Raw genomic sequence first — 14,977 nt, forward strand, 5'->3', positions numbered from 1 at the left:
CTTCCCTCCTGCGGCCTCTTCCATCACCTCCCATGCCGTTCAAAGGGTCACCTCAATGATCCGGAGCAGGGGTAGGCAAACTAAGGCCCAGGGGCCGGATCCGGCCCAATCACCTTCTAAATCTGGCCCACAGACGGTCCGGGAATCAGCGTATTTTTACATGAGTAGAATGTGTCCTTTTATTTAAAATGCATCTCTGGGTTATTTGTGGGGCATAGGAATTCATTCTTTTTTCCCCTTCAAAATATAGTCCGGCCCCCCACAAGGTCTGGGGGACAGTGGAACGGCCCCCTGCTGAAAAGGTTTGCTGACCCCTGATCTGGAGCATATGGGGGGGCTGCAAATGAAAGGGGGGAGCAGCAAAAACCCAAGTTCCACTCATGGAAGCTTCTATTCGATTTGAGAGCCTTCTATCAACTGGGGTTCTTTCGCACTTTGAACATCGATAGGACGACACATTAAAGAGTAACTGTAACACCTGAGATGTGCTGAATGTGTGCTAGCTTTCTATTCAAAATCCTAAAGAGAAGGTAGCTCCAACAGATTTCTATAAATGTAACACTACTCAGTGTCGCAAAGCTTTAATAACCATTTCTCTATTTTCTCCTTTTCAAAACCTAAAAACAAACTTCTCTAAAATATCCTCGTTTTTTGCATAAACATTTCAATTTTTTGGGAGGGGGGACCCTTAATGAGTTCTGCAGCTATAGCTGCCTGTAGCCATATAATGTAAGCTTTAAGAAATGAAGCACAAAGGTCAGATCTGTCTTCAAGATGACAGATCATCACTTAACCGCCTCAGGCTAGTCTCATTGTCTCGGAAATCTCAAACATCAGTATTTTTGCAAACTATCAGCACTTGCTATAACACCCTTACTACACTACATCTTGAGGTTACTACAGAAGAAATGAGGTGATAATTGCATATTAACATAATTATTCTGTAATCCCCTCTGAGCAAACTTCCTAGGTCACTTCGTAATTCAGATTAGATTCAACCTTCCTGTCATATCTATGCTGCCCACTTTCTGTTCATTAAGAATTCTTTGTAGCAAAATGCACTTAATTTTATTCTTTTATGTACATTATTAATTGTATTTATTACAAGTAGGTTAATATTCACTGAATACCTATTTCATAATGGCAACCTTTTCCGTGTAATATGGTTACACAAACGATAACAGTGTCCTCATTCAAATGTTAGCTCATTTAGCCACATAACCAAATTAAATGTTATGCTAGTTGCCCACTAGCAGTTACAGTTAAAGGTTTGTCATATTCAATTAGAAAGCACCATGGGTTGGATCCAAAGAACCATGAGCAGAATGAAAATAGCCACTAGCGCAGCTATGTAAATGCTTGTGCAAGTGCTAGCAAAAAAGTTGATACAGTGCTATAACAGGCAGGTTCTGTTATTGTCCTCATGCTTCCGTTGTTGTCCTCATACAATGCTCTAACATGAGCAGTACATAAGCCCCTCCATGAACATAACACACCTGCTGCCTCTGTAAGGACCCCTTTGAATCCATGCCTACATTTAAAAAGGTCAAAATATAAATAGACCACAGGGAACCACCCAACAGTACCCAAACCTGAATGTTATGATAATGCTACCATGGGCCCAATTCAAATTCAACACTAACCCATGATTTGCTATCACAAGAATGAGCTTCAGTGGTTTAGTTTTACTTTTCTCATACAATGCACTAATATAAGGGATGAAGTAGCTCTTGAATGAGCAGAAGGTATGATACTATGAGTCCTATTCAGACACAACAGGAATCTGTGCCTTAGTGTTATGAGAACCAAACTTGGGCTCAGAAACAGCCACTAGGAAGAACTTGAAAGCTTTCACTTCCATCTTAAATTAACTGTAAGTTGTCCAAACATGGACAAAATGCCCTTGATCTTATTAAATATGATTGGTTTAAGAAAACCAATTTCAGAGCATGGCTCAAGAAGTTGATTTGTGATAAAAGTGCACAGAGAGTGAAATAAAACTGTATTTTCATAATATAATAGACGAATTACTTACTTTCCTTTAGATTGGGGTGGCCAACTCCCAAGATACTGTGATCTACTCACAGAATTAAAAAATGGTGGTGAACTACCCCCGTTTTCAGGGCAAAGTTGTTGAGCTTTTTTTTAGGGAGGAGAAAAGTTCAAGGCTAAGATGTTGGCCTCACCAACAGATCGCTGAGGAGACAAACAGCCTCTCTGAGTAAACTCCGTCTTCCATTTGGCAGATCGTGCAACAATGGAGGGCGGGGCAAGGACGGGCCCGGATTCTAGTTTACCAACACTTGGGAAAGGGACCCAGCGATCGACCGCGATCAACCTGTTGGACATCCCTGCTTTAGATCACTCACTACATATGGCGTCAGGAATCAGTTTTACAGCACCCCTTTACAGCATTCAATTCATTGTTTTTCCCATCACATAAAAGCCAACTTTTATGTGCACCCACCCACTCCCCAATTCATCTTTGTGATTTGCTGAGTGTCTGTTCAGCAATACTTACTGATTTGCTTTGGGGGTCATTTTCACCCTAACTGCATCTGCAAATGCTTGTGTCCTCACCTCAGCAGGTGGCCAGGCTTAATGGCAACTCTCAATCAAGAACCTTTAGATGACCCCTTCCCTCTGTTTACAGGAAGAGTTTTCCAAAATATGCAGTTGAGAGTTGCATCTGTCATCTTTATAATCAAGCAGCCCAACAGCTCTAAACCCGAGGCATGTCTGTCACTAATTTTCTTTTCTTTTCAGCACCAGATCAACACCTGGTTGGTCTCTTAGGTCACTGTGACTTGTTGATTGTGATGCTGAACAATGTAGTACAACCACTCTGCTGTTTTAAAATTATTGATGTATATTTGTAGGAGAGGGGTTATCCCTTCTCAAATTGTTTAATTATTAGGTGCCCCACCCTCAGATTGGCCTAAATGTTTTTAGTAAGTAAATAAGAAAACTTAAGAATGGACAGTGGTTGAAAAACTCAGGACAATGGTTGAGATACCAACACCAAATTTACAGGGTTCTGGATGGAAAGTAACAATTGCTAACATTTTAATTGTTCATGGGATTAGCTAAGAGGAAATCAGACTATGGTTGGCACATCAAAAAGGAAGGAAGGAAGAAGGAAGGAAGGAAAAGAAGGCCTAAGACATTCCTTGCAAATCCTGAAGTCTCAACAGCACGCCATTACTCAATGGTGGGTTAAGTGTATGTATGTAGCAGGTTCCAGGTTGAGACCATGGCATTTTCAAGTAGGACTGGGGAAGATACCTGTTTGAAACCCTGGACAACTGCTATGAATCTGTGTAGACAATACCAACCTAAAGAGATCAACAGCATGACTTGGTTAAGCAGCTTTGTAAAATCGGACACTTTCTTCAAAACTGTATTTTATGGCTGATTTTAATTGTCGTTCACCACTTTAAGTGGTGCACAGGTATCAGAAGGCTGGGGTATATATTTATACAAAATAAATGAAGAAGCAGCAATCTCAGACCACAAACCTAAGCCTGAGATCATCCTATATTATACTTAAACCAAAGGTGGTGTAAATACCTGTAATGATACACTTCCAAATATATAATCAAACATTAATAGATTCGTTTTTCCAATCTATTAGACATTGCCTGCTCAAATGCCTACACTGTTTGAAACTGCTTGGAAACTGAAACCACAATGGAATGAACATCCCCAAATACCTCTCTCTTCCTCGCAGACCTGGGACTTGAGTTCATCAAATCCTAACTGGACTCTAGAAACACAGCCAACTGGTCTTGGACAAGTTGAGAGAAGACACCTCAGAAATGATAGGGCCTGCCATCAAGAAAAGGGGCAGGTGTCATCTCTGTCAATGACACGAGAATCACAGTAACAATGCATTTCATGTAACTGTTTTGTCTGACCAACTCATGCATATGGTGATTACGCATATGCTGCTTAATGCAGTTGGTATGCAAAAAATGTTGCAGCTGTTGTTGTTACAGGTAATTCACTACTCAAGCAGGTAATTCACTAACAAAAGCACAATAATCTGTAAGAAATTTGAGCTCTAAATTATGCTTGTGTGGGTGGGGGGATTTGAGGTTGATAGCAGCTTTGGTGACTGACTATGCAGAGTGTAGTCAGACGAAAGAGAGTGTCAATAGAAGAATCCTCAAAGGCTGATTCTAGGAAAGGTTCAATTAGTGGGGTAGGAGAGCTAGGGGGGGAAAATCACATCTAGTAACCAATGCACCCCTTTAGTTTCAGAAAGTACATGGGCAGACGAGCCTTCGTTTGGTCAAAATCGAGTATACACTTCCAGAGTTAACACTAAATACATTACTTCTGGTAAATGAACCAACCATAGAAGCTAGAAGGCCGCAAAAAAATGTGTCCCAAGCTTTTCAGACTCAGCTACCCATGTACTTATCTGAAATTAAAGGGACGCATTGGTTGCCAGATGTGAAATACATTGACAATATTTTCAGCTCTCCTACCCCACTAAATATGTGATGGCTCACAGCACTCAAGCACATTATCGATAATGGACTAAGGCCACTAGGTTTAAAACTGTTAGTGATTTGGTGCAATTGGATTAAAAGTTCAATTTCAAGTTATCAGGGCACAAAGGATTAAAAAGTTGTAATGTCTTGTTTATATGAGAATACGTCCCATGGTGTTATGGTGTTCATGCAACTACAAGTCAAAAAGGTCTCAAATCTATGAAAACATGCCAGCTTCTACTGCAAACTTGAATCAGGAGCAGCGTTAACATAAGGAGGGCAGAGTTCCAAGTCAGTGATTAATATGCAAGAAAGATTTTGAACATAAAGTAGTATTCGTTTTCGGAAGTAGTTTGGCATGAGAAATATATATAGTTCACTTAAGAATCCCTAGAGCATTTGTCAAATTAATTTTTCTCCTTTGAGCATACATGAAGTATTTCCATGACCTCCAAAAATGAGACTACATACTTCTAATTGCCAGAGATGTTACCCAGAAAACTTCATTTGATGTTGTAGCATTAAGAATAAAACAAAGTTAAGCACTTCTTAACAACAGGTACAAGTACTTTAAAACTCAACATTACCAGAGCCTTTAAAGTTTAACTATAAAAAGATGGGTTCTTCTCTTTGAACTTAAGTAGCATGCATTATGTATGTTCCATTAACAAAACCAACCTATTTGTAAAAGGTAAAAGTGCCTCAAGCTAAATTAACACTATAGAGTTTTCCATTTAGAGTAGTGAAATGTCAAGAACTAAAAAAATTGTTTTCTGAACTAAGAACTTACTTAGTATGCACCTTTGTCACATGACTATATTTAAAATGAATATCTTTTCAGTGGCAAATAACCAGCAGTTTCCTCTAGCTGCGATTCAACACTCATTAAAGCTGCTAACAAGTTTTTGCTTATTACATACTCAATTTTTGTTGCACTTACTATTGCTGAGAGATCCGTTTAGTATAAATTTCAATAATTTAAGGCCACATCCCTAGATGTTTCTGTAACATCCATTCTTTATGTTAATTTTAAAACATCCAAAACGGAAGCGGCATTTTCAGTATCAGCCGCTGTTAAGATCAAAACAAGAGATACTTATATAGTGCCTATATAGTACTAGTTCACAAAAAAATGAGAGAAAAAACAAACATGATCAGTGATAAAAAACAACAACAAATGTAGTAATGTTCCAAAAACTCCAGTAGGGCAATACCTTTATAAGACCAGCCAAATGTGTAAGTAATCTGATCTGCTAAAAAAGAAAGCTGATTAAAAATAAAAGTTTTAGGTTTGTATTCAATGCAACGCTAAGAAAGATTCCTGTCAGTGCAGAGATTTATGCTTCTGCAAGGTAACTTCCCTCCCTCCACATTTCACAATGGTTATAGAATAAATAAGAAGTTGAATGAGGTTTCATTCTTGTAAAATGTTTTTTAAAAAAACAACAACACTTTATACATTGTAAGCTTTAGTCTGACTTCTAAGAGGTATAAAAACAACAGTTTTGATACAACAATATAAAATGCTTACTACCTGGTGAGCTACCAAAAGCAAACTAAAACTATTTGTGTAGCAAGGCATCCCCAGAAGCAAGCTATTTTTCAGTTCAGTAAAAGTGCAATTGAGCAAGGATCTTCAGGCTTTTCACCATGGTCCCTATCCAGACCATGAGATCTTCTCTGGAGGCTCTTCCCTGAATGCCTCCACCAACTAAGATGTGGCAAAAGGTTGTAAGAGCAGGGTTCGAAATTAGCAGGGCGCCAGGCACATTTTGCGCCTAAAGATTCTCCATTTGCGAGCACCTCCAAAAGTACGGATGCCATTTTTTACACCTGGTTGACACTCAACAATTAAATGTATGTGCTTTGAAGCCTCGAAGTATATGCCAGGGGTAGACAATATGTTAAGGAGTTTAACAATAAAGAGTAAACTGAAGTATGGTACCAATATTTTTATTGTAAACACCAATTTAAAAATGTGTAAACAATTTCTGTTAAAAATGTGATATTAACAATGTGTCACTTGTGCGAACTGCGTATTAGTTCGTGCTTATCAAAATAATATATAAAAAGTCTTGCCAAACCCAGGTCACAAGAGCCATTTGGCTCCTAGCTTTTCTATCCCAGTTCCCAACACTGTATAAGACAGAGGCCTTTTCAGTGGTGGCTCATGATAGAATGTTCTCCCATGATAAGCCTGTCAGATGCTACTTCCTGGGTATCATTTTAGCAGCAGGAAAAGGTCTTTTTTATTTTCTCTGGCTTTATTAATCTGCTAGTTTTAAGCCGTTTATGCTCTCTGAATAATTTTGTGCTGTGTTTATCCTTTTGCCATTTTTTTATTGCTGTTCGATTGTAATTTAATTTGATTTTTACTGTAAGATCCCCTGAGAACTTTGTAAGAGAGAAGCCTATAAATACAGTAAGTAGATTAGTAAAGGGGGAGAAAAAGAATACACAGACAAACCAAGCAATTGCGCATGTTGATGGCCTCTGCTGTTCAAATCTGCATCCTGACATCTATCTTCCAGAAGTCTTTGCTTAAATTATTTCAATCCAGGAATGTATATATTACTGTTTACTAGTGGGTCAAGAGTAAAAAGCCCTCTATACTCAAGACAAAATTAATTCTGAAAAAACTTTCTGTGGACTGGAGTCCACTTAATCATATTGTGACTGATATTCTAGTACACAAAAGCTTGTCATAATAAAATGTGTTAGCCTTTAGAGGTAGCACACATCTCTTTGTTGCTTTTGCTGCAACAGACTAGCACTGATACCCCCTTGAAATTGTATACTCAAATATTTGTGGATAAAAAATTATGAAGAAATGTATGAATGGCACTGCTGAGATTCAAATTAATTATTTTTTCTATCAAAAAATATCCTTACGTTTTAACCTTATCTTCGCCAGATACTTGTTTCCCATGAAAACTGAAATTCACGATAGTGAATTTCTGTAAACAAAGCCAACCTCTGAGTCTACATAGAAAACAGCAGAATAGACACTGCTCCACACACAAAAATCCTGATTCAGTGCAGAGCTCTAGTTTTGAAAATAGCACACAAAAAACAGACTACTAAAATGAAATTCCATTTTTATCTATTGATAGACTTAAAATTCAACCTTGTTTTTGGAAGTAAACTCAACTGAGCTTCAGACTCATTCTTGGGTGCGTGTACACAGCAAATGTACATATACATTCTGTTTTTATTGGGCATATCCAAAAATCTAAAAACATTTGTTCTCTCCATACTAAAATCTCTGGATATTGACGAACTGTAATTATTGATGAAGTGCTACTTTATTCTAGAAGATGCCCAGTTTTTCAACCTCTTCCTCCTGTCAGTGGATCCAAACTTAGGGTTGCCATATTTTGAAGTGCAAAAAAGAGGACACATTTGCCGACTTCTACTTTTAACTATGGGCCACTATGACGCTTCTACCCATGAAAAAGAGGACATGTCCTGGAAAAAGAGGACATATGGCAAACCCTAACCAGCAGCAGTGACAGGCAATAGCAGAGTTGATTGGCTAGGCTGCCATTTTAGATTTCCACATAGTCCCAGACTGATGCTACATAGAGGCACTGTGAGAAATTTTACTAGTAGCTTGACCCAGCCACCAAGTTCTTCTCAGAGGGCAGAGCATGCAGTATTATAAAACCCTGACAGCATGCTGCAATACTGACAGCTGCCCAAAGATGCTAAATGTTGGTGCCAATCAGCGACAGGCAAGGGGAAAATGTGAAGTATCTTTGTGATCTCTCAGCAGACAAGTAGGTGGGGGTTATTTTGGTGGTGGTAGGGAATGCTTATAACTTTTATGGACTTATCAGTTCTACTACCGGCATGTCAAAATTAAATGTTTCTTGTGAAACAGCCACTGCAAAGAATAGGGAAAAAGAACATGAGAACTGCTTCCAAAGGAGGGAGGGGTACTGAAAACTTATTGCAGATGTGATTTTGCCTGTTACCACTAGGAAAGCAGCCCTTCCTGCAGATGCAGACAACCCAAACTTCCTGCATATGCAAATAACAATTTCTCTCTAAACGTTTAATCAGAAATGGAAAATCAGAAAAGAGGTATGAATGTTCTGGTAGGTTACTTTTAAGCCTCATTTGCCAGACATACCCAGACAAGTGACCACTTGCTTCTCAATTTTATTTAATTCATTCATTTTTTAAAAGTTATATACTACTCGATTGTTTTATTTCTTTAAAAAACACACCTCTAAGCAATTTACAAAAACTTGTCCATCTAATGTTAGTAAAGCACTAGCAGATATGACCATGCTGATTATTAAGTCTTTGTGGACCATGAACCAGTTCCTTATCATGGCAGTTCTGGGCAGTGGGGGGGCGGGGGGCTGTTTCTTCAGAGAGTTCAGTTTAGTCAGATACCATACCTGGAAACTATACGAAGTGGACTACCAAGTCAGATAAGTCACAGATTCCATTATACCTAGAACTGGGGTTTGTGTATGCGTGTGGCCATGATGCTGCATGTTCAAGGCCATCTCTGAATTCACAGAATTCTGCACTTTTAACATATATATTGGTTTTATTTTAACCTACATCTAACTCCCCCTTGCACAAATCACTACTCAGTTCCAGAATTAAAATGTTAATGAAGACTTGTGTATTGAAGCAAGGCACTGCCACCAAGTGGTAGTCACATTTTGTATCCAACATTCAGTTCAAACCACCTCACAAAGTGGAATTCACCTTCTGCAAATTAAGTCTGAAAATGTTTCATCATCAGCCTTAACAATCTGACATCCAACAGCCGTGCATGTCAGATAGACACACTAAGTTAAAACATTCATTTAGAAGGCCTCTAAGGGGAAAGCCAATAGTTAAATAGATGCAAATAGATCACATTTCAGTAGTTGTTACAAAAAAAAATCTTATCAGGCTCATTCACTCCAAAATTATTTTTTTAAATGCCAACATTAATTTACATATTATTGTGGCTAAATAGCTTTTAGGGATTTTTCATAAGAAAGTATCAATGAATGCTAGAAGGCCCAACTGAAATGTTCATAACATGACTGATCTCTAAATGTGTCAGTAATTCATTGGAATAGATGTTAACTGTACCTAAAACAAGAAGCAGGGTATCAGTCTTTTAGCATACAAAAAGGTATACCAAAATTTGGGTAGGTTTATATTTCAGTCAGTTACTTTTGATAGTATCTCATTGCTGAAATGATTCCTGTTCCACATCACATTCAGTAGCTAAACGATGCAAGTTTTACTAGCCAACCAAAATTTCCACTTGAACACAGAATAATCAGATGAATGTACAGTCGTACCTCGAACGTTGAACGGAATCCATACGACTTCCAAAACATTCGGAAACCAAAGCGCGGCTTCTGATTGGCTGCAGGAAGATCCTGCAGCCAATCAGAAGCCGTGGAAGCCCCATCAGATGTTCAGCTTTCAAAAATAGTTCACAAACTGGAAGTCACTTCCAGGTTTGCAGCATTTGGCGGGAGCTAAAACATTCGAGAACTAAGCTGTTTGAAAACCAAGTTACGACTGTATTTTCTACTCTTTACCTAACAGACAATCTTACTTCTAGTATCTGTTTCCCTCATCCAACATATTCTATAAATGCCAATTCTGTTCACCTCCTCTAGCTCAAGGGGCAAATATGGATGACTGGATCAGTCTATTTCCAGTCTCTGTAAATTTTGCATATGCTCAATCGTAAATCTGTTCAGTACCTTTTCTGCATTTAGCTGCAATGATATTTTGAAGTACAGATGAACATTCATATTTAAATATCGATCATCTCAATATATCAATTTCTAGACATATCTTACTCCAAAATAGTTGCTTTATGCATTTTTGAACTTTTTTGAGCTGAATGTAGTTGTACCTCAAAATTCTGAAGGAAAACTGCATTCCAATCCATGTTTGAGAAATGCAAATTAGATCAGTTTGCTTAAACATCCAAAGTGAAAAAGATGACATACCTCATCCCTAGCGTAAGCTAAATTTTCTGTTTACATACATGTTAATCCTGTCCTTTTACTACACTGCTTACTACTTAGAATTGTTGACAATTTGGTTCAGAAAAAAACACAAAGGGAACGTTATGTCACTATTTCTCTAATTTTTTTTAATATTTATTTATACAAGAAAAAAACACACACAAAAACACAAATACCAAATTACACACAAATTACAAAAATAACCATAGACACCTAATTTTTTTGGCAAACAATAAAACATCTATTGGTCTTAACACTAAAGACCCAACTTCCCGTCTATTCCATATTTCAAATTCATATTACTTATTGCCAATACACATTTTTTTCATAATTAAACTTATTCTCAATAAATCTAATTTCTTCTATCTACCTAGCAACTATTACTGAAGTTCCTCAAATGCTGCAACAGAATTTAAACTACTATATTTATTTTTCAGATATTCTTTGAAAACCTCCCATTTAGAAACAAATTCTTGTTTTGATTTATTCTTTATTTTTTCTGATAAACCATCTAATTCGGCATATTCTGTCAGCTTTTGGATCCAATCTTGTATAGAGGGGATTTCATTACTCTTCCATTTTGCTGCGATCAAAACTCTTGCTGCCGCCGTCACATATAAAAAGTATACCCTTCCTCTTTTGTGGAATATCCAATCTGTTATTCCCAGGAGGTAGGCCTCTGGTTTTTTATTGAAAGAGATCTTTAGCATTTTTTGCAGTTCTGCATGTATACTCTCCCAGAATACCTGTATTTTCCTACATGTCCACCGCATATGGTAGAATGTTCCTGAGTCTCCGCATCTCCAACAATTACTTGACACATTTTTATACATTTTTGAAAGTTTCCATGGTGTTAGATACCATCGATGTTGCATTTTTTGAAAGTTCTCTCTAATCGTGTAACAGTTTGTGAATTTCCAATTGATCTTCCATAAATTTTCCCATTGGGCCATGGTTACTGAATGGCCAAAATCCTGGGGCCACCTCACCATTGCCACTGTTACCTCCTCCTCCTTGACTGAACAGTCAAGGTAAGTTTTGGAAAGAGTTTTTCTTTTAGAATTTACAAGATCAGATTCAAATCAGGAAATTTCTACTGAGAACCCCTTTTGTTGGTCAGATTTAAATTTTTCAAATAACTGATGGTATTGGAACCAGTCTGAAATGTGTTCTCTTATTTCCTCAATTTTTTTAAATTTTATTTGGTTATCTTCATTTTTTAGAAGTCTTTTATATGTTGCCAGCTTTCCTGAGTATTTTTCCATTTTACTGCTATGGCTTCTACTAGACAAGTCCACCACGGGACTTTAGGCTCCATCAGGTCTTTATATTTTTCCCATACTGCAAAGAGTGACTTTATTATTATATGGTTGGTAAAATTTTTATGAATTTTCGCTTTCCCATATATTAGGTAGGCGTGCCATCCCCAACGGTTGTCAAAACCTTCCAGGTCTGGGAGGTCCGGATTCTGCAACGTGCACCAATCTTTTAGCCAGGTGAAACAGGCTGCCTCGTAATAGAGTTTTAGGTCGGGTAGGGAAAAGCCTCCTCTCTCTTTTATGTCTATTAAGATCAGGTGTTTAATCCTAGGTTTCTTCCCTTCCCACAGAAATTTGGAAATTTCTCTTTGCCATATCTTGAGACAACCTGCTTCACCCAGTATCGGAATCCTTTGAAATAAAAAGATTAATTTTGGAAGCACATTCATCTTTATAATGGAAATCCTACCCAGAAATGTTAATTTTAGTTTACTCCAGGTTACCAAGTTTTTTCTAATCTCTAGCCAAGTTTTGGTGTTATTATCCTGAAATAAGTTTATGTTCTTGGGGGTGATCCAAATACCCAAGTATTTCGCTTTTGAAGAGATTTTCAGGCCCAATATTTTTTCTAAGCCGTCCTTTTCTTCTGTGGTTACATTTTTAACAAGCATTTTTGTTTTTGTTATATTCAGCTTAAAGCCTGCCACTTCTCCAAATTCTTTAATCAGTTCCAGCACTCTTTTCAGACTTTCTTTAGGGTTTTCAGCCATAACAAGTAGATTGTCCGCGAAAGCTTTAATTTTATATGTTTTGTTTCCCAGAGTGATGCCTTTAACAAGCTGATCCCTTCTTATCTGATTGTTCAATACTTCCATCACCAAGATAAATATCAGTGGAGACAGTGGGCAGCCCTGTCTGGTTCCCTTGTTTATTTTGCACTCCTCAGTAATTCTTCCGTTGATGATCAATTTTGCATATTGTTCCGAATAGATGGCATTTATTCCTTTACAAATATTTTCTCCCAGTCCGATTTCTTCCATTAATTTTTTCATAAACTTCCAGGACACGTTATCAAAAGCTTTTTCAGCGTCTACCAACATAATAGCTGCTGGTTTATCAATTTTAATATCCAAATATTCTAATACATTAATCACACATCTAATATTGGATTGCATAAATCGTCCGGGAAGAAATCCGGTTTGATCTTTATGAATTATCTCTTTCAGCACCATTTTTAATCTATTTGCAAGAATGTCTGCGAATATCTTGTAATCGTTATTTAGCAGTGCAATGGGTCTGTAATTGGCCATGTTTGAGGCATCTGTTCCCTGTTTATGAATAAGAGTAATAAAGCTGTCCTTCCAGGTTTTCGGAAGTTTTCCATTTGCCAGAATATTATTCATTAGGTCTTTCATGGGAAGAAATAATGCTTGTTCTAACTTTTTATAGTAATTAGCTGGAAGACCATCTGGGCCCGGTATCTTTCCTAATTTTGATCTCTGTATAGCTTGTTGCACCTCCATAGCTGTTATTAGTGAGTTCAAGATTTCAGTTTTTTCCTTAGGTATTATTGGTAGTTTATTTTTGCCCAAATAATCAATTATTTTTTCTAGAGTCTCTGGATCTTCTTTATATAGTTTTCCGAAAAATCTAGCAAAGTTTTTACTAATTTCCTTCGGTTGTTGAATCCATTTGTCTTTAATTTTAATTTTATTGATAATTCTATCTTCCTTTTTCTTCTTTAATTGCCAGGCCAGAAGTTTACCAGGTTTATTTGCAAACTCAAAATTTCTATGTCTCAACCATTTTATCTTCCATTCTATCTCTTCATTTATTATCATGGAGAATTGCATCTGTAAAATTTTTATACTTTGCTTAATTAGTTCATCATCTGGTATTTGGAAAAGGATCCTTTCCTTTTTTCTAATTTTCTCCCAGATCTCCATTTTCTTCTTCTCCTTTATTTTCCTTTGGAATGCGTTTTGTTGTATAAAGAAGCCTCTTATGACGGCTTTACCCGCGTCCCAAACCGTATCTAGATCTACTCCTTGATTTAAATTAAACTTAAAATATTCTTCTAAGATTTGCTTGGCCTTCTGTACAATTTTTTCATTGTTTAGCATACTCTCATTCAGTTGCCACCTTTTAACCTTTTCTTCTTTTCCTTTAAAGTTAACCCAGACCGCGCTGTGATCAGAAATTATCCTTGGATGGATTTCTGCTGGATGGATGGTTTCTTGGATGGATTTCTTATTATTTAATAAATCCTTTGTTGTCCAGATCGCGTCGATTCATCCCGCCGATTTATGTGGCTCTGAGTAATGTGTAAATTCTTTCTCTGTTGGATTCTTAAACCTCCAAGCGTCGAACAAATTCAGGAGTTCTATTAATTGGAAAAATGTAGTTGGGAGTTTGTTCTGCCTCTTTTCTTTCTTCTTTATTGTCCTGTCCATGTTTGGATTGACTACTCCATTAAAATCTCCTAATAATATATTTTCCCCCCTAAATATTCTATGACTTTTCTTCCAGGAATTGATAGAATTCGGATTTTCTTTCATTTGGTGCATAAATTCCAATAACTATCACTTTTTCATTATTGATCTTAACCTCTATAATCACTGTTCGGCCTTTTTCATCATTGTAAAGCAGTTTTGGCTCCAGCTGAGGTTTTACATAAATTACCACCCCTCTCTTTTTTTCTTTACTTGATGCAATAAACTCAAGCCCCAATCTCTTATTTATTAATACTCTTTTATGTTTTTCCGCTACATGAGTTTCTTGCAGACAGATTAGATCATATTTTTGTTTAACCAGAATATGTTCCACCTTGTTCCTTTTTGATTTTTCATTTAAACCATTTACGTTCCAAGTAATAAATTTATAATCCATACTTTATTTCTTATGATACGTCAACGGGTTAAAAAAAAATAAAAAATAAAAAATTACACATTCAAGGTCTCAGTATACATTTAATAAATTCCCTTCTTAGATCTGTCTCCTAACTCTCAACTGTTTGTTCAATATCCTCTGATTCTCCCAACAATTGCCTTTTTCCTCTGAGGTCTTTCCGGTACTTTCTCCAGAACTTGTCCGCATCTAATGCCAACAAGCACTTTCTACGTTTCCCTTTAAAGAAAAAAAGAGATGCCTTCCGGGTACTCCCACCTATAGTCCACTGCCTTTGCCTTTAGTGCCTCGGCCAGATGTCTATAAGCTT

General features: G+C 37.1%; 1 protein-coding gene across 10 annotated transcripts in view; it reads right to left on the reverse strand.

The window, feature by feature from the left end:
* ZNF644 (zinc finger protein 644) overlaps positions 1-14,977 on the reverse strand; it is an 89,535-nt gene that overhangs the window by 47,355 nt on the left and 27,203 nt on the right. The window contains exon 1 of one of the 10 annotated variants that reach the window (XM_081865700.1): positions 2,522-2,658. The exons of the other annotated variants lie outside the window; for them this stretch is intronic. The gene's annotated coding sequence lies outside the window, so the exon portion shown is untranslated. Of the gene's footprint in view, positions 1-2,521; positions 2,659-14,977 lie in introns of those variants that run through there. 10 annotated transcript variants of the gene reach the window in all.

The sequence above is a fragment of the Podarcis erhardii genome, assembly GCF_964252035.2.
Source record: "Podarcis erhardii genome assembly, chromosome: 6".
NCBI classification, from domain to species: domain Eukaryota; kingdom Metazoa; phylum Chordata; class Lepidosauria; order Squamata; family Lacertidae; genus Podarcis; species Podarcis erhardii.